This window comes from Ornithodoros turicata, chromosome 6 (assembly GCF_037126465.1).
Source record: "Ornithodoros turicata isolate Travis chromosome 6, ASM3712646v1, whole genome shotgun sequence".
Taxonomy (NCBI): Eukaryota; Metazoa; Arthropoda; class Arachnida; order Ixodida; family Argasidae; genus Ornithodoros; species Ornithodoros turicata.
Window position 1 is genome coordinate 956,189 of NC_088206.1, and position 20,925 is coordinate 977,113.

General features: G+C 44.7%; 1 long non-coding RNA gene across 1 annotated transcript in view; it reads right to left on the minus strand.

Annotated features, from left to right (window-relative positions):
- Positions 1 to 20,925, minus strand: part of LOC135398771 (uncharacterized) — a 98,272-nt gene that overhangs the window by 18,316 nt on the left and 59,031 nt on the right. The window contains exon 4 of the long non-coding RNA XR_010424135.1: positions 10,838 to 11,015. This is a non-coding gene — a long non-coding RNA (uncharacterized LOC135398771). The remainder of the gene's footprint in view (positions 1 to 10,837; positions 11,016 to 20,925) is intronic.

The window sequence follows — 20,925 nt, forward strand, 5'->3', positions numbered from 1 at the left end:
GCGACCCGAAGGACGCTACATATCTCCTACTATGGTATACTATTTTTTAAGCAGGTCGCGTCATGAATGAAGGGGACCAGACCGGAAATTCTATTTTACGTACGGAAAGGTTATTCACGTTGCGAAGAAGGACTTGTGTGAACCTGAATGAATGGTTATGTTGGCCTTGTTCCTCCACTTCTAATAGTGAAGTTATCGTTAATAGGAAAAGAACAGCATATGTAAGAAACGTCATTGAGTCATATTGGATCGCATCTATGGTCACAATGATTTTTTCAAATTTGCAGCGATGACTAACTTGGACGTATTATGCTCATATGGAACGTGGATTCTGTCACCCGTTTGTGCCATTCGACTAAACACTTCTTTACCAAGCAAAATTACCGGACAACTGCTCAGAATCTTTGTTAGCCAGTTGTTATGTAGTGACTTTCTATGTTGTTTTTCCTAACATCCACACACGAACGGCACTGCACTTTCCGGCAGCGTGCCGCTTTTATTAAGGTTTACAAAATGGTTTTAGACGAATTTCAATATAAAGTATGCTTGAATCGCTTCCTATCCTCATCTCCCGCGATCACATCAGTCCTTCTTATCATGTCAGCACTAGTGACGCTGCCCACATTTGTGAGACCAACAATGCCCACCAGGAAGCGTTACACGCGTGTACTCAAGTGCATACTATGTACGTCACTGATGATATATTCTATAGCACTACAGTTGTTTCCCTCGTGTGCGAGTACCGCTGAACAAAAGAGGCTCCTTTAAATGCTACGAAACCCGGTATTTTTCCTCACTATACGTACATTGTTGTCATCATTAATTTCGTGTAATTACCTTTAATTATTAAAAATGAGGGGGAGATTGTTTCCTCAGACGTGCTTTAGTTCTCTGATGATCAACTTAATACAAATGGCAACCACAGATATTCTCTTCGTTTGGAAAATGGAATATGTATGCATTGTGAATCTTTTCGTTTGTTTGTTTCAATGTCTGTGATGCACCTCAGTAATGATCCAAGTTCGTGAGATCCAGCTTACTTATGCGACATGCATCACATATGCTGTGCATTGAAATAGATGGGCTTTATGTGTGCAAGGTTATTACTTGCTACGCTAAGCTACGTCAGTAGCTTTTTATCCCCAGTACTCTGGGTTCATTTATTCAATTTATTCAAGTTGAAGGTTGAGTGCTCTTGTATACCTCATGTCACGATTTATCTGTTGTCTTCCTTGTGCAGTCGAATAAATGTTCGTTTAAAGAATGATTGCCCCGTGCATGTACAAGGTACTTGCAGCAAATTTACGCGTCACAAGATCAGCCCTGTTCAGCGGCGGTGAGCAATTGTCCAGTAAGCTATTGCCCCCTTTGGACCCCACAATCTCAAGTCGTGCGCGGATGCGTTACAATTGTAACTATGTATACGACTTCGAAATACATATTGAAATACCGAAACTGCGCTTGTTCCTATTAAACTCAACAACAAAGCTTGATAGTTTAAGGACTTCCTCAATTAAGTGTTACCTCGCTTTGCCTGTGAATTACTAAACGATTCCTTCCAAAATTGTAAATTTCCATACCTGAAAGAGTTTCCAGATAATCTCTGCCGAACATTTCCAGTCCCACATTTCTAGCTTGCAGTGGGACGAGCTTGCTGGAACCAGCTGCCACAACATAGTGATACCTTCTTTGTTTCTAATTTCTCTTATTTCTCCCTCTCTCTTTTTTTGAAGGGAGTATGTTTATGGAAGCAGCCGAATTTGTCGTGTGACGAATTCAATCTCCCTTCCGCCCCCCCCCTTTTTTTTCGCCTCGTCCTTAGCTCTTTTTAGACGTTTTCGTCCCACTGGTTTCCAAACGTATCTATGTTAGTTGAAGAAACTGATCGAAATAGCGTTTTGTGTGAAAAAGACTCACCCTACGTTTAAGACTATCGTTTATTTATCCTTACCGAAGCATTCCGTCTATGCTCACCGAAATGTCCGATTCCCAACAATTGGATCGCATTGGGTAACCTATATCAGCTAAAACGATTTTCTTTAACGAGAAATGTTTCACCTACGCTACAGATCAAAATTCCCCGATCTTCAAGTATACTGGCTCTCTGCGAAGCCGTCCACTAACAGTTTGAGAACAACCGATTCACTAAAACCCCGTAAGATGTACACTTTACGGTTCCACCGAAGGTGATTTAATGTGAGACCAAAATGAACAACAACAAGTTTATTTTATGATAATGACTGAGGAGTTTCATCGCCAGGGGCGACACTCTACCAAAATTATTTGATTGTAAAAGGGTTGACACTTTCCATTACTTGTTATAGTTAAGTCCCGCCGTATTTCGAGGCAATCATCAAAGTGAGTGAGATGGCACTAGTAAAGGCAATCCGCTCTGGTTCTCCCGCCCGTCTCTAATGTTGCAATTCTCACAAACGATTTTCACTAGAATGTATTCATTTATTTTCAGCAAATTACATTCAATTACAGTCGCGCGTAGTATTGGGACCACGACATACCCCATTGGCGGCCACGGGGCCTTTTTTTTTTTCTCTCCTTCTTTCTTACCATGCCAGGTGGGACAACTTTTTCCGGGACCGTTCTTCCCGGAACCATTATCTCTTGGCATGCCGGGAAATAGCGTAGGAACTGCGTGACCCGCTTAAATTTGTGTTCCTCTGGCAGGAAATCAAAGTCACGTGGAGCTGCAAATATATTTTTTTTTATATACCCCTGGGTACTGTTCTGAACATGTTTCGTTTATTCATGTTGTTACTTCTGCTGTGTCAAACGTACTTTCGGCAGCATAGTAAATCTACCAGCATAGTATAGATCGAAAGCAGTCATTTTCGGGACTTAACCGGAACGTGTGCCATGAGCGTTCACATTCGCTGGATTTGGGGGACGAAAAGTGGTTGTACACGAAAAGAAAGGACATCCACACTACCCGCCATTCCTCCCATGAGTTGCCTCCAACGGAAATGCTGGTAGGCATCATAAAGGGCTTTGTTAAAACCTTCATCCCACCCTTCTTTCTTGTTTCTTTTTTCGCCGGGGAAGCTGTTCCCAGCTTCGTGTCTCAAATAGTATGGGGGAGGGGGGATTCGTTCGCCTCTGGGAAGTACCCGAGAGGGAAGGAGAAAAATTGGACAAAAAATTTGAGATCAGGTTGATTTTAGGCATTGTTCGCCATAACGTAGGCAATATCAGACTGTCTGCCGAAGCATTCAACGAATCAACTGGTATTGCAACACGAGAGTTGACAGATAACTGTTCGCTAGGTGGACGAAGAACAGAGAGAGAGAGAGAGCAGAATAAGTTGAATTGGAATTGAAAAATAAATTGAGAGACAGGGAGAGAAAAATAAACCGATTGACGTTATTGTGGCTCGTTTTGTTGGAGACGCTTTATCTGCTACTTCCAATCACCGCATACAAGCTACGATGGGTCACGTGTGCAAAGTAGGTCACTTGAAGGTTACACGACCGTAAAACCACAGTTTGCGTCGTCCCGGTGTCCGGGTCGTCGAAGTTTTACCGTCATGTATTTTGGTCACCAGCTCGCTCGCTATTTAGCAATTCTTTTAGCACCTACAGGTTGGTCCAATCGGTGGGCAAAACGAGCCGACCGACAAGACCGTGTATATGCAACGTTCGACAAAAAAGAAAAAAAGTGGACGAGAACGAAGTTGGCACCAGAGAGGGTGGCCTTGTCCATTGCCGTTTTTTCTGTCGTTCGTCACCTGGTGAAGTAGAGATTCTGCACGAAAGGTGTCATTGAAACTGGACGTCCCTAACCGTTTGAAAAATTATTCTATCTCCTTCGTGTACTTGACGGTGTTTGTACTTTGTTTATTTACATATAAGTTTTCTGTCCCGTGTTTCGCTGGCCTGGTCTGCTATTACTACTGGACTGCTGTGCGTGGAACAGAGCATCGACCTCTTCCTTCCTTTTTTGTGTGCTCTCTCTCGAAAAGTAGAATCGAAAGACAGAACGTCGTTCGCAAAACCTCTCTCCGAGCGAAATAAAAGAAACAGCGGCGTCCCCCCAAAAAGAAGAAGAAAAAGGAAACCTTCCCCATTCAACGACGCCCGGTAATTCTACCAGGATCCCCGGGAAAAGCTTCCTCAATAGAGGTTTACGGGCTACAGGTTTTAGAACTCTGCATAGATTGCTGCCCGAGGTCATCCTTCTAGGGTTCATGGCCATATATGACCCCCATGGTTTTTTGTTACTTCTTCCGAACTCAAAGTAAAAGAAGGCTTTGGGGAAAATGGGGGGGAGGCGTGTCTTTTCAAAGGGGACTCGCAGAGGACGTCTGGAAAATAGAGTGGCTCAAGTTGTGAAGGAACAGGTGACCTTGGCAAGGACTGAACGTCCGAAGGACTGAACAATCATTTCTTCAAAGTCATCGAGCGTAAAGTTTCATTGATGGTGTTCGTCCGTTTCATTGAACGCTGTTTAATCGAAGTGCGTTGGACCCAATTATCTTAAATTCAGTTATCCTTCAGGGTACGCCTTGTAGATGTTTTACGCAATTAGCACGAACATACTAAATTAAATGGCGGGACGAAACAGCGCGACAACGAGACGAAGACAGGACGATTGCGTTAACTTACTTCGTGCAAACAAAAACAATTAGCCAGTCATAACTACGAAAGGTGAAGTACACCCCACGAAAATAGTTTGTTCTTTGAAGGTCATACACAGAAGAGACCGCAATGAGCGTCGCAATGATTTCTTGCGCGCCGTCACATCGATTATCTCAAACGCGTTATTTAACAGTAATTGTCGTTCCTTCTGTATCGTCTCAACGCGTGGTAGCGTCATTTATCTGCGGTAAAGAAAACCAGCAGACCCAAACTCGTGCACGTGTGAAGCCAGATAGAGTGGTTGGTTCGTAGCTTTTTTAATCGGGAACCAGGAAATTCAGTGCCGGTCATTTTGCTGCACAAAGATGCAACGGACATTTGTTCACCAATCCAGAGCGGAGACTGGACATTTGCTCACCTCGTTCTATTTTACCATGTGCTCACCCTGACAGTTTCATTTTCATCTTTTCCACCACGTGAAACGGTGAATGATAATAAATAAGAACTGTCTGTTTCAAATCACAATTTTATTTTTCGAACCTTTCATAAATGAATGCATCGTCCGACAGCGGCTAAAGAATCAGATTTCAGCCCTCACTTGGTGGAGGTAATGACTTTCATAACGCAAGATATGGCAATTTTAGATGCTGTCGGTCATTGTGGCCCTTTATAGCCGTGGCCACAGCTCGCTTTTCTTTGTTGTTTGAAAGTATTGAACCCAAAATGTCTAGTCGGCATTTGTGTGGTACTGATTTTCCAAGAAAAGAGGAAATTGGGGGGAGGCGGGGTCAAAAGCAAAAGGCTGGTTGTACCACTTGACAACAGCTGCACGCAAAGAGGTACCGTTACGCAATCTACCGTTATAAAATGAACAATACAGAGAAAAGCTTCGCATATTGTTAACGCACGTGGTTGGTGACATTTCGCTCTGGAAACGTTGCATGTTAATTCTAGCCGTGTTGCGTACCCTTCACTGATTATGCACAAAAGGTACAAAGAGAATGTTATCGAAAAATTCATCTTCAAGGGGATAAGTAGATATTTTTTACCAGCTTGCATTAGCTGACTTTTTAGCGAAAATCGCAATGCCCCGCGGACGTCTGTTCTTTTTCTTACAGAACACCGATAATATTCGGATAACGCGTGCACGTGCACATGAATGATGGCAAATAATAGCATGTAACGAGACCTACTTGGAATATTCATCCCATATTTTTGTGCTATTATAAACGAAAAGCTGGGCCACAATAAAGAACACTGCACAAGCTCAAACTAGCAACGGACGCGATGAAACACAAAAGACAGAAACCGGTCACGAACAGGTCAACAGGGAGAAGTAGGAGCGAGGGAAGCGGAAGGTCCGCCAACTCTTCGGACGACAGAAGAATGGAGGGTTGACCCCCTTGTGTCCCCCCTCTGGGGGCTTCCAACATTTCGCGCGCACGTTGTGCTTCATGGAAGTTTTTAAAAGGAGCACTGGACAGCCGTGGCGTTTTAGGTGCCGTGCAGCTATTCACCAAGCCGTTGATTAACGTAGACCGCGTTAGAGGACGTGGGGAAGCATTGAAATCCCCGTTGCAAGATCAATTGCTAGAAATAAGTGTTTCCCGACTAAAGAATAAGCTGCCTAAAACGCGCGGGAAAATGCCAACAGGAACGAAACACCTGACAAAAAATGCGAGCACCGAATTTGGGCTAACCTCATAAATAAACTAACCAACATGCTGTTCCGGCGTGACCGCACTGCTAAGCCTATATAACGGCCGCTAAAATATGGCTGTGTACGAAATTTTAGTAGACGTCAAGACACACTGAGACTTGGTGACATGCACTTGTATATGCACTTCCCACCACATATTATTGCCAGTCGCTATATGTACAGCCACTCCGGCGGATATTTACGCATGAAAGATGAGATGGAGATGAACCGGATGACATTCAGCGAGGTGAGTCGGTGATGCTTACAGTGGCTCGTGGCAATGTAGATTTCGTTCGCTAAAACGTCTTCGACGGACACCGAAAACTCGTGAAACTGAGAGATGAATTAGTGATATCGAATTTTTAGACACGGCATATCATCTTGCGAAGTAATCAAGCATTTGCAGTTTGTTTCGAGACTGTGAACGTCGAGATCGGGAAGTTTGCAAATGGGAAAATGAGTTCCTCCTACGATAATATTTGTGCGGATCATTCCCTTCACACTGTCGATGGTGCTCCTGATCGCCCAATTCCAGTCATGATGATGATGATGATCATAAGAAAAATGGGGAGGCGACTCACTAAGTCGGACTGGCTACCCCGTGCATTATTCCTATGTAGCTATATATACACAAAAAAGAAAACAACAAAAACAAACAAAGACGGCCTTTTCCGGCACTGGGGAGAATTCCATTTGTTGTGTGGGATAACAGGCCATGTTGTTGTTGTTGCTGCTGCGGGAAGGGTCAGCACTCCTTCAAAACGTGTAATATTGTACAAGCTGTGGCAATTAGAGTATTTTGGGGGAATCGGGAGGACCTCGACATTTCCGGTCGGGAAATCCCCGATCTCGAAATTCCGTTCTCGAAAGGAGGAGAATCAGGGTGAATGCTCGATTGCTTCGTAAAATGATATATCGTGTTTTAAAAACAGGACAGGACGCAAATTCGCGTGTCCAAGTTAGCTTATTCTTTTGGGATTTAGTTAGTTTTCAAAATACGTGGCAAGTGAATCATACAGCCATGTGCCAATAATGATATGATAACAGGACACCATAGGACTTGGATCCTTGTTGTGAAGGGGCTCATTATTTCATCCCCCACATCACCACAAGCAATGGGGTAGAGTGGCGACGCATCTCACGACAAGGTGGCAACACCACATCGTAGCAATCTTAGGGAACGCCGCATAAAAATATGACACTCTCATTATGCTTCGTTACAAGGTCTTAGCCAGTTTTTTAGATACAGCATCATATCGTCGTACCTGTCAATGTAACCAGACACACATAGGCTTACACGAGACCACTTTTAATGTCAATTTGAGGATGGCACGTGACATCCTGTGACACTCCGTTCCTCCAATTCAAGGGCCACGAGAATGAAATTTTGAGCTCGTGTAATCTAAACGGGCCATTCGCTTCATCCATATTGGATGATCCGTAACGTTGGCAGACCAGTAACACATAGTCTAAATATCGAGAGAGTAAAACGAATAACAAACAACAAATATAATGATGATGATAATGAATGGGGAAATTTGCCACCTGAGTTGTGGCCCGCTATGCCCCAATGCCGACGGGACTGTATGAGATATATCGTGACAATGAGAGATAAGGCTGCATCAGTATCTTCGGTGATACGTAGAGGCACAGAATGTGGAGAGGCGCACTAAAATAAGGACATAAAGGCGACCGGTGTCTTGCAGGGAATCCAGGAAAGTCGGCACGGCGCGGCGGTATTGCAGGGTATGTTGGTCCCGAGGGCCCGAAGACTAGCTGTTGCCAATGTGAACGGAGCGGCGGTGATCTGCGTCGCGCGGTTACGTAGCGGTTCTCGTTCATTCTTGAACAGGACACAGTCCGAGATCACGTGTTCGATACCTGCCAGTGCGGCACACCTGGCATGGTGTCGGAGCGATCAAGCCTGTGTTTAAAGAACGTAGCTTCAAAGCAGCCTACTATTACGTCCCTTTAGTATGACCAACTGAACGTACCTATGAAGAAGCTCCTAGAGAAAATCACTGCCATCCAACTTGGTTTCCTCATAATAATAATATGTCGGTGTTGTTGTTGTAAGAGTGTAAAGGTACACTCTCACAGACGGAGGTGTTTTCTCCTAATTCAGTCATACGGTTTGTTCCTTTGCCGGGCAGATCCACCTCGTGACAAAATTTCCTACAAAATGATCCGGGCTAATGTTGCGACATGTCCTTTCGTCGTAAGCGCTGAAAGTTTATCTATACTCGTACTGCTTGTACGTACGCCCTATACTTATAACTAAGTTGGCATTCCCGTCGGAACCCACGTAGAATACATTAATCCCTAACAAAGGTAAATCGGCGAAACTTACGCCACGCAGATAGAACCACAGTTTGACCTCAACTTTATCCTAAGTCTCCCATGTGACACTAAAATAAACACTCATTGCAATTCCTCACCGAAGTCCAACTATAACCCTGAATCTAACTTTCAGTATTTATCTTTACCTTTTCTTTCTTTTTCCATTTGACTACGCGAAATTCACGATATAAATAGAATCATGGTTATTTTTTATAAGATGGATGCGCTGTAGGCCTGCATGCCCGATGTAATTCCCTTCCCACTTGTTTAGGATGTAGATCAATAAATAATGGGTTTATGTTGTTGCTCCGGCAACGTAACTGGAGTAGATTTACACGTACGGTGTGTCATGCTGTACGGTGGAGCAAGATAGGACTGCCTTTGTAACTGAGCCCATGGGGTGAACTCAGCGTCACTATATAGCGCAAAAAAAATAGCTTAGTGGAATGTAACGATACTTTTTTATTTTTTAAAGGGTCATCGTATCTTACTGCACAGTGGACGAACTAGCGTCGGACGCTGTCATCTTGAGACGTTAGCACGTCAGAGTTTCATGGTTTGTTTCCTTTCGTTTTCCGTGTCCACGGGTTCTCTGCACGTATTTACGTATCCCCCATTAAGGCGGGTCCGCCGGATGGATAGCTGTAGCGAGGACGCCGAAAACAGCGATATTTGTGCGGGATAACTTCGCTCGCAAATGCGCGCGCAAAAAGGAACAAAAAAGAACAGAATCTCGTAGAAGCTCTCGATACTTTTCGAGACGACTTCTTTCGTACTTGAACCCTTCCTTCCAATCGAGACAGCTCTCGCGAACAAAAAAGAAAGAACTCCTGTTGGAGCTTGGGTCCGTAGCGTTTCCTGTTGCGATGGGCCAGCTGCCGAAGAACGGAGTATAAAAACCAAGCAGAAAAGGTATCGCCGGTGATAACTCCTTTCGCGATGCGAAAGCTGTCGTTCCGTAACGGATCGTTGACACTGCCGAGGCCTTGAAGCCAAGGCAGCTGTAACGCGGCTGTAGACCTCAAGTGGACCACGTGACTTGTCACCTGCTTCCCGATTAAAGCCGGCCACTGTCCAACCCATAGAATGGTCCAACCGGACATCCCTCGCGTGCACTGTTATCAGCAAAACACAGGTGGGCGCCATCTACGAGGATGGCCGTTCTTGTCACTAGTTTTTCTTCTTTTCTTTTTCTTGTTTTCTGTAGTGGAATAGCGATCGCGTTGCATTTTATATTGCCTAGCGGAAAAAAAGTATTTCCGCTACAAATTCGTGCAACGGCGTACTCTGTCTCGCGGTTACCGCTACTTAAAAAAAAAAAGAAAAATGTCGAAAACGTGGAATACAACGAGGGACAAGGCGACAAAACAGCGGCAAAATAAAGTAAACGAGTAATTCACCAAGAAGTAAACGCTTGTTACTTTACTTGTTGACTTTGTCCCTTAGGCTCTGGAGGCTCTATGTGTTGTGTTTGTCCCTATAGATGGAGCTCGCCTCGGCTCGCTCGTTTATCTGCTCTCGACCGACAAAACGGTTTTTCTCCCTATTTATTTCGTTTTCTCGCCATTCAGGCGGACATGTTGGGTGATCCTCCACGATTTTGACTCAGAATCTATCAATTTATTTGCATTCGCGTACTTTTCAACGTTTCGCGAAATGCATATAGCGCTAAGTGAGAGTGAGCAATACGAACAACAGGACTGGTTTTTAGTTGTACAAGCAGATGCAAGCTCACTGTATGCGCGTTGATAACATACAGGGTGTTTTCCGTTTAGCTGCACCCGAACACACAAACAAACAAAAAAGAACAGTTTTACAGCAGATTAAACAAAAAACAAAAACAAAAAAGAAAATAAAAAGAAAAGATACGAGAGCAGCATGTATGCCGTGTGTGCAGGTGAGCTATACTGCCTGCGGAACACCATCTGGAAGAAAGTATGTACCCACTAGGTGATTAATTACGAAAAAATCAATAATTATCTCTTTAATTATGGGCTTTCGGACAAAAGTAAGATAAGAGAATGACAGACAATCCTCGTTGAAAGTAATTTCATTTTTCAAAATCTTGGATGCGATGTGATGTGATAAAGGAAAAAAAAAGGGGGGGGGGGAATCTTGGAACGAGCACCGTACGTTGAAATAGTTCATCGCCGAATTTTGCTATGCACATGAGCCGAAACACAAACCGCGCGTCTCGGTTGCACATTACCTTCGCCATTGAATTCTTCTCTGGACAACAAAACGGATTATCTGCAGATCTGTCCAGCGGATCAGCACCTACTCCAAGCATCTTCATCGCTCCAAAGCACGTGGCCTTCTGAAGTGGAATGAGAGCTGTACTCCCTGAGGAATCACTTGGGTTCCGAAGAAGAGGTTGTGTCCAATGTCTGAAAGAAAGAAAACAGGAAAAGAAAGGAGAGAAGTGAGGTGTGTGTGGCCATTCTATGGCCATTCGATTCGAGATTTTGAGACATATTCGAGGAACGCTCTTGAGGAGCGCCACACGGAAACACGAAAATGGGAGAGACGAATACAAGGTGGTTATGTGGCCTTGTTGGTCGGTAGAACAAAACTGATAGCTCAAAAACATCGAACGACGGCGTAAGCACACCGTGTGAATCGAAGCCTGGTTTCAAGGGGATACCTCACACTGCATTTCAGTACAGGTCCAGACAAAGGTTTACGGAACACCGGAGTGGTGTATATTGTCATCTGAGTGATACTGTTGCTGCAAACAGGAGTCGATATACTTACAAACAGGTGACTGGGTACGCTACAAACCTCTCAGTAAGTGTGTCAAGCCTCATAACGCCCAGTTGGGTACTTCAATTGAATTAAGGCAGTTGAAGAAGGTCAAAATCTCCATTTTATTTTTTCTTAAAACCAACCACTGCTGGTGCCTTTTCTTCAATTGCGACTATTCAATTGAAGGTCAAGTCATGCAGGCGTGGACTTGGTAATTACCAGTGTTGACTTTTTGGAGCGAATTGAACCTGTGCTCGGTTTACCCGAAGCCTGGTATGTATCCTGCAAACCCTATATTATCGCTGTAGAAGAACAGAATCCCGACGCAATCTGCACAAGTATGTCAACGCGTGTATATGGGTAAGAGGCGTCATCGGCGGTTGACAGCAATATGCCACCTTCAATCGAGCACTGCGTGTCAAACGGGGAAAACAATATAAAATAATATTTACGGAGAAATCGATGAAACATGTGATTGCTCGCAAACTCTCCAACACAGATTAAGACAACAACAACAGCATAATAATAATAATAATAATAATAATAATATTTATTTATCACTTTCGTGAATGGGAGGAGGGACAAAAAGTTCAGAGGGCATAGTATACAAGTTTGCGTTCATATGAAAACATTTCTATCTGATTTTTACGTGTAATATGTCGCGTCCAATCTGAATTCAATTACATTTCCGACCGTTCTGACGAAACCGACAGCGAGCGAAACATTGCGGCAGGGAGAACAGGATCGAGCGGACACCTCCATTGAGCTACCATCAATATGAAGCGACTGCTGAGAAATTTTCCGAGAAAAGTCAGTGAGCCAAAGCTTCGTGGAGCTGTCGCCCACACGAGCCCCGAAACGCGACAGTTGGGCATCCTCGGAAGATGACGCACAGCCAGAATGAATACTGTTAACGCTCATTACCTCGGCCAAAATTTCCCTTAAAAGCTCCCTGTATCGTGATGCATCGGATAATCTTACTTTGATGCGTCGCGAAAAATGTCTGCGTTCATCCGCCCCGAAAACAGGGAAGGGAGGGAGCGAGTCACGTGGACGGGGATGTGCTCACGTGGGTTTTGTTTCCTTTTGCTTCCTCCCCTGGCCTCTCGCTGGCGAATGCAATGGCGGTCTCTGGGACTAATCAGCCATGTTTGCTCCCCGGTGCAGACGAGGGACGCTTCATACTCTGTGTAACGCTGGCGTCATCTTTTAAATGAAAGATACGGCTTCACAGGGTTGTTAAAGTTCGTTTTAAAAAGTACCTCAGTTACAGTTAGACATAAATGCGTTTAAAAGGATCTAAGTTACAGCTACGGATACCCTGTGGGAGAAGATACGCTGATACAGTTCGATACGTCCAAAAATGTACTCAGTACATTTATAGTTACGTTTTCGATTCAGTTGATTGGGTTGATTTAGCGAGCTGTTATTAGTTTCATTACGATTATTAAAGCAGGTTAGGTTGGGTCACATGATGTGATTCTTTGTGATTCTTCTGTGATTGTTTTGAGTTGAGTTGATAAGAAAAAAAAATATTTATTCCAAGAAAATGAACTGGACACTGACCAGATACCACACATTAACAAATGAGCAACTTATCTCGGTTGTTTACTTTCCTTCTTAACATTAATATTCACTCGCATGCCTTCTGTTTCACCATAGTGCAGCGCCATTTCAAAATTCTTCTCCGTCATGCGGGTTCGAAGATTTGTGCGAGTTCGAAGAACAAGAGAAGAGACCACCTAAGCTCAAAAGCCGCTCCACCGCGGCACTGCTTGGCATCCCAGTGTTATATTTGAGAAATGTAGACTTCATGACTTGAGTAGAATTGCACAGCACTCTGTTCAGGCTGCCTAGTCGAATTGCGTCACCGATTGTCGCTCGTATTTTTCATAATGAGAAAAAATGCTACTCTGAAAAAGAGTAAAGATACAGATAAAAGTACCTCCATGAAAATGTACCTGATACTTTAGTCAAGACAATAAGAGTAACGCTTTTTATTACATGTCCAACAACAGTTGTAGTGCAGGAAACTGTAGAACCAGGCGTGTCAGCCTTCACCCCTTCCCCTTTCATCGCTTCCCCGAGCAATGTGCCGCCAATCTAGGCAGGCAGACCGCTCGAATCTCCACGTCCCTTCCCCCCCCCCCCCACACACACACACACTAAGAGCCTCGAGGGCCTTGGTGTTGGCGCACGCTCACAAAGTTCGACATAATGCTGAAAACGACACATACCTAGGCAATGAAGAATACACTCGCAGCTTACGACACACACACACGCGCGCGCACGCACACACGCACACAGACAGACAGACAGGGGCATATAAAGAGACGATGATGAGGTGGGGTTGATGCCGGTCAACAGGCTGGATACTGCCCTAGTGCCATTTGTACAGATAGTGAGAGATGATGACGGGAAATCCCAAATGTGACGGAGACCTTGGTGCATATGAACCCTACTGGACCATGGGCCCAGCACCTTGCCTATGGTAAGAGGGCGGTGGTCGATTGCATGCATTCCGTGCTGCAAGATCTCGCGCTTCCGCTGGTAGTCAGGGTAGTCCATAAGTAGGTGGTGCAGGTCAACGCGCACACTGCATGATGCACAAAGGTCCATGGGGCACGGCTAAGGCGCTTACGAAATACACACGTAGGTCACAGAACATATATACAATGATGTTGGTGGATATATTGTTTATATATAAAATTACACAAAAACTATATAAATACACGTACTCAGACACTTAACAACCCTGGTCAGTCCCGCTATGCATAATGTGTATATGCATCGCTGACAACAGACAGAATATAGCTGCACCAAGATGAATTTTAGTGTTTGGCGGCGAAGCGAAAGAGAGCCAAACCGAGTCGAACGAAATGCTTTACGAGACTCATAATACCCCATCAAGTCTCAATACCATCGCCGTGTTCGTAGTTGTGCTGCCATTAGTGATGTAGAGAACACTGTCAACTCTTTATTGCTATATGAAAACGCCCTTTACAGATAAACAACTCGGTCTGATTGTCGCATAGGTAATCTTTCTTAAACTTATGATACCGTCAAGATTGAGTTGATCCATTCAGTCAGTCTTATTCGACACATTCCTGCAGTCATCACTAAACTCTAACCTGCGATGTAAATCGTGTTCAAACAAGCCAACTGGAATCCGGCGAACAATGTCCGTTCGCGCGCGCGCCCGCGCGCAGGTGCTTTACTGCATTGCACTTGAGTCAGGCAACGAAGCACCCTTTACAGAAGCGTGCGTTACGAAACATGTACCAAAACTGCAACGTCTCGGCGGTGAATCGCCCGCTTCATCTTCATCTAATGTATATATGTGTGTGCATCAGTACAAGCTGAAGAAATATTGGACGAAGAATTCAACGTAAATTATTCCAAACAGAATGTAGCTGCGGTTCACATGCACATTCGCACGTGCGCGTTCGTCTTCCTCTATCTATATATTGTTGAAACAATCGTGAGAGATAATCAGATGATCTCGTCTCTATTACCATGCATGAAGCACTGCGCTTTTTTCAGTTTGACCACAATTAAGCTTGACAAGCTTTCCTCTTAAAAAAGAAAGAAAAAAAAACGACAGTCTATATTCACTATAGAACAGAGACGAGCGAGAAATTCTCCCCTGTTATAATGCCTGCACAATGCTTTCCGGCATGGCTGTGAGAAAAGATGTCCCGTCGAAAGGCACCATGTGGCTGACTGCATGAATCGAGAATGCGTCATTCTCCGAAAAACCTGGCCGATTGACTGCGCATGATTCACTCCCCGCGCATTTCGCTTTCATACGTCGCGGACCTGGTTGTTACACGAGCTTTCGCTGTGGCACCATCTTGTACTATCACGTCTTTGAGGAACGTACTTTGAAGCGATATACTTTCCGCGAATGATGTATGAAGAGGAATATTTGGGAAATATTCGTACCACCGCAAAAACACGGTTGAGAAACATCGAGATAACTAAATACTGTTTACTGAAACAAATAGTGAGTTTTAGTGCATCGAACGCTATCGCCTTTGCGTACGCAAGGGATAGCGTTGGCGATTCTGCGCACGCGTAAAACATAAAGATGACTTCACGCATTTCGCAGAGCCACCGCGCTATCCCATACGTACGTAAAGGCGATAGCGTGCGTAAGGGATAGCGGAGTGGTTCTGCGCAATGCGCGAAACTCTATATTTTGCGCGTGCGCAGAACCACCAACGCTATCCCTTACGTACGCAAAGGCGATAGCGTACGATGCCCTTAAGCTCACTATTATCAGTCGTTCACCCAAGAATATGATGAAGCCGAATCCCTGAGTTTTGCTGTGGGCACCAGAGGGCATGATGCAGCAGCAACGCCAAGGGTTTCTCAATGCTAGCTCCCTCTGCAGAGGGTGAAGACAACCGCGTCGTCTGCTACGAATTTCCGCCATATTGACTCCCACGCACAGCTCGCGATACGATCACAAAAATGTAGGGATACGCTTAGTGACACACTGCATTTTAGAGTTGAGTAAATTCGTAGCAAAGGAGGTTTGAAAAAGTTGGCGAAATCGGTACACAGCAGTCATGTATGGTAAGCGTGGGAGTCAATATGGCGGCTTGGCGGCCTTCGCTTCTACAAAGGGTGACTCCACCCTACACACAGGGAGCTAGTATTCAGGCACCCTAGCAACGCTCTTCTCTACTTTGAGAGCACATCGGTATTCAATTAATTACCCATATGCAGTTATTAGCACAGGATACATACAGGTAAAAAAGATTCTTCCTCGATCGGAGAGGAGGGTATAAATTGTTATTCGATGATCGCCTCAATATCTTTCTCACGTGCGGCATCACTTGGAACGTTCATGTGTACAGTATCTGTGTATTACGTTGTCTCGCGTAATAGGGCTAATGCGCAGATATCGGTCGCATTGAACTGTTGATCTATAAAAGTCCTTTCTGCTCATATATCTGTTATTCCCATTCGGTTTAGGGCAGCCCAACGGCATCAAATATAGAAGGGATGACAGTTGCAGAAAAATATATTTCGACAGCGCATAGAGATCCACGCACACTGAGTTTGCTGTTGTGCGTGCACCTGACCTTTATGAGTTTCTTCTTATTAAGAAATTGCCCTTTCCGAGTGACATATTCGTTTCCTCTCCACGAGCCTCTGCTCCAGCTGCTGTGTCGCGGCGAACACTGAGCACATTCTCCTGGAATGTGAACTGTACGACACGGAAATGTGGACACTGCGTGATCACCTGGCCCGTGTCAGCAAGAGTCCATTCAACTTAGCTGCGCTCATTGATCCCTGTGCTCCGCGTGCAAGTCCCTCTGCTCCGTCGTCGGGTTCCTCACCTGTTCATGGACTTCTGTGGACCACCGGGTTGCTTCAGACGGGGGTTTAGTATACCTGTATACCATAGCTTTAGTACGTGCGCGTGTTTTCTTTCGTCTCTCATCTTCTTAGTGTACCGCTCCCCACACCCCACATCATGATCATTATCTAGTTGTTGTTTCCTCGCATATAAACGCATATCTCTACAGTGGTGCAACTGTATCCGCACTGTCTGCGAGGGATACCTTGTTACACGGCCGCTTTATCGTTCAGTTTCTCGCCGCAGTAAAGTAGACGTTGGTTGGTGTGTTTTTTTTTCCCTACTGTTTCTCCTTTTTTTCTTGGCTGAATGCCCAGGTAGCTTTCTTATTTTCTTTCTTTCTTTTTTTCTGTTCCGGGATATAACGTACCCCAGTCTCGCCAGTAACGAAGGTACAAACTGGGCCGCTGTGATGAACCAATGGTGGCGTTCACTGGTTCACTGGTCTCATCAAATAATGAAATCCTACAGGTGAGAAGAAACTTTTAATCACCATTCACTCTAGGAACAACAGAGAGCCTATTACATGGTACGATTTGATGGGATCTTGCTGGAGGAACGCCCAACATTTGACTTGGGTCAGTGGCTGCTCATGCTCAACCTAGTACATCATAAAGCAAAATAGCGGATATACCGTGAAGTTGGAGCATTTCTGGTACAATGTGTGCCGTTCAAAATAGCGCAATGGCTTCCAAGCTTCGGAGTACCGTCGGAGCTCCGCTTTCATAGCTGGTGGTGGAACGATGCGTGTCACGGAAACCAGGCGGAGCAGATGCACATGATTCAACATGAATCACGACACGAGAGTGACGTGGCCGCAACAGGTTGTTTGCGTGTGAATCATCACACAGCGTTTGCGGGTGTCGTGTCCGGAAAGCAGATTCCGATGCCGATGTTTACAATCTCGGTTAATGGAGATAATCCACAGTTGATTGATGGTTTATCGTAGCCATGTAATTACCAGCGACGATAACGTCTGACCATCTGAGAGCGTAATCTAAGCGTAGTCGGAGAACAACTTTACCTCGCGCTATGCTTCTCTCTTTTTAACGCACAATCTGGAATCAACATGGAAGAAAACTCCATCGAATATGACGAGAAGAACTCGCAGAAGTTCCCCTCCCAATAAAAGAGGGCGCATGCGCGCCAGGGAGTTGACACCGATCGAACGTTCGATTCAGACAGGGTTACGTCTGGCGCGGGGACTTCTCCGACCGTGACCTCTGTCGGGAAAAATGAACAACGAAAATGGGTGACGTCACGGATGTGTGAGAGAGAAGGAAAGCCGAGGTCACGTGCGGCTGCGAGACACGCGCTAGACGCGTGCGAGGAAAGCGTGAGAAGTGAAGAAAAAGGGCAGGAGAGATGAGGAAAAAAAAAAAGAAAAAACGGAACAAGAAAAAATTGTACGATAAAACTGATCAAGGACTGAAAGAAAAAGTTGGAATTAAGCTTGTTTCGTTTCCTGCGTACGTTCTTGCAAAGCGAGAACCAAAAGCGAAGTGCATTGAGCGGTACAGTGATGTTCTTTTATTTCAACAGGAAATGCTACTTTTCTATCTGTTTCTTGCGGGATAGCTTGGTCAGGATTACGTCCGATTTCGCTAAATTCAGGATTATCATATCGAACAAGTGAGGTGGGTGAGTGGCGTTAGTGAATTGGGACTGACGCGCATTCCAATTAGGCGAAACTGGGGGTACGTTGGCTAGACAAAGCGCTCTGCCTGCATAGACTGAGTATATATATACACTGGTCGGCGTAACAGAAAGAAACAATTGAACATTACGTTTTGATGCCTATTTGTCATCATCAGAAGAATGACACTGTATGTCATCCGAGTCCTGATACTTAAAGCTTGGTCATGAACTTGTAGCATTCAGGAAGAGTTATTGCTACTGTTAGTTAAGAGTCAGTGTAAGGGCTACCGTTACTCGACTACTGCCAATGAGTTACTGTCAGGAAGAATGAACTGTTACGTAAAGCCAGTGTGTGTACGTGAAATACTCATTCCCTCGTTCCAAGTTGTCCTATCTTCTGTCTTTGGCCTAAACTGGAGCCACGTTGCTCAGGGAGTGCGGGAGGGGAATGCGACGTCCGTTAACTTATTTGCTGGTAACCAGCATGGTTTTATGACCGCACTTGAGGGTCGACGACCTTAAAAAAGTTCAACAGAGCTCCTCGGACGAGCTCCCGACAGTAGACCTTGCGACGAGGATAGACTCAGGTTGGGGTTCAGATGTGCCGAAATGGGACTAAACCATCAAGTGGGCGTTATATACCCCGTCCCGAAACTAAACGTATGTAAGAAATGAACGCATTTATGGGTCGACACTTTACGTAGCCCTCCTAAGCCCTTCTACCAGTTTCAAATTAGGTTGTGTGCGATTTCACAAATAATGAAACGACCCGATTATTATCGATTAAAACGTTTTCGGAGATTGATCAATGGACGGTTGAATGAATGTACAAGATAAAAAGAGGAATTGATTCCCGTGCCAGACTTGGACCTGCTACATCTGCATACAACTCACAGAATTCGTATTGTGCTCATGTAAACAAGTCTTCGCAATGTCCTTTCAAAAACTAGATTTTTTACTGGGAGACGTTTGTGGACAAGAACCGCAAGATTATAGACGCCTCCGTGTGTAGTACAAAGAAGTTGGGACATATCTTTTGTTTGTGAACATACCACATGTTATATCGGTATATTCCATATGCGCTTATATATATATATATATAATATATATATATATTTTATTTTTTTTTTTCTTCTTTTTCTTACAGCTTGTAAGCGTTATATCCTACTCTCATGTTCCTGATTTTTGATGTACCTAAACATGCAGGGTGTCCCAGGAAACGTGTCGATTATGATAATAATAATAATATTTAAAAAAAATACGCACCCCCCCCCCTCCCTCGGAAGCTTGGTACCCCCCTCCGAGAAGTCGATTTCTGGGGATATTACTGCCAGGTTCGAGCATGCGGAGTACGCAGCGAGCAGATTGGATTGCATTGCATTGGATCGGATATGGAAGAAAAATATGGAAACGTTAGTCCCGATCCAGACAGGACTGGATAGCCCAAAACGCGTTTGTGGGTGGGGGGAACAATAGCGCCAGAAAAAACGAGAGAAAAACAAACAAACAAACAAACAGGAAAGAGGTAGAGTGGGTCAAGCAGAAGAAACGCAACGAGCTGGTCTCACGTGGGTGCGTATGATTTCCCGATGAGTTCTTTCTTTTGCTGCTTGTGGCACATCAAACATAACAGCGAAACGGAAAGAATTGCTGCCTTCGTTGTCACCGTATTCGAAATCTCGTGGCGCTCGACCACCGTGTTCTTCGGGCTTCAACTCACAACAGCATTCCGAACATGATCGACTGAATGATATTTTCGTGAAGAAACAGCGTAGCATTCGTAGGGACACCTCCGAAAGAAGGATAATAATATTAATAATAATAATAATAATAATGATTAAAAAAGAATGGAAAATAATGAAAAAAAAAAAAAAGAAAATAACTTCGAACACAGAACACCCCTCGATGTTCGTTTTGCGCGAGTAATTAAATGGTCAAAGTAACTAAGTGATGACAACGGCAAACCAAAGCGAAATGCGAAGAGGAGAAACGAGAGTTCCCTACTGCGACGACTCCCCGTCCACTGCGCTGCCCGGGTTCCCGGGTTCATCGCATCCATGAACGCACTGCAACTGGATGTCATGCCCCACTGCGACTGACGAAGTGTGCATGCGCATAAGACGTCGTGCACTCCTGCAACTGGTGGTGGAGGTGGTGATGAGACTGGCCTGCCGTTGTTAGCCTCACTTCTAGCCAGGATGACATGATATGATAGGATAACAGATGCTGGTACGATGACGGCCGAAAGGTAAAACGCTCTGCTCGGACTTGTCACCAATCATGGCAGTGACCCCTGGAATCAGGAAGACCTATTCCTGTCATCTGATCCAGTGCCTGTAATGCACTCTTACAGTAGTCGCTATAAATCTGCCAGAGAACGGGAGGCAGCATTTTTCTTCCAACACTACGATTACAGAGGTTGAGCAACAAGTAGTCTGTAGTAGTCTGTCCATGGGTGGGCAGGAAGTAAACATGTGATTGTTAATAAGCCGCAACTCTGGCACCCTTAATGCACGCTAGCAAAATAAAACTGGCACGCGCCC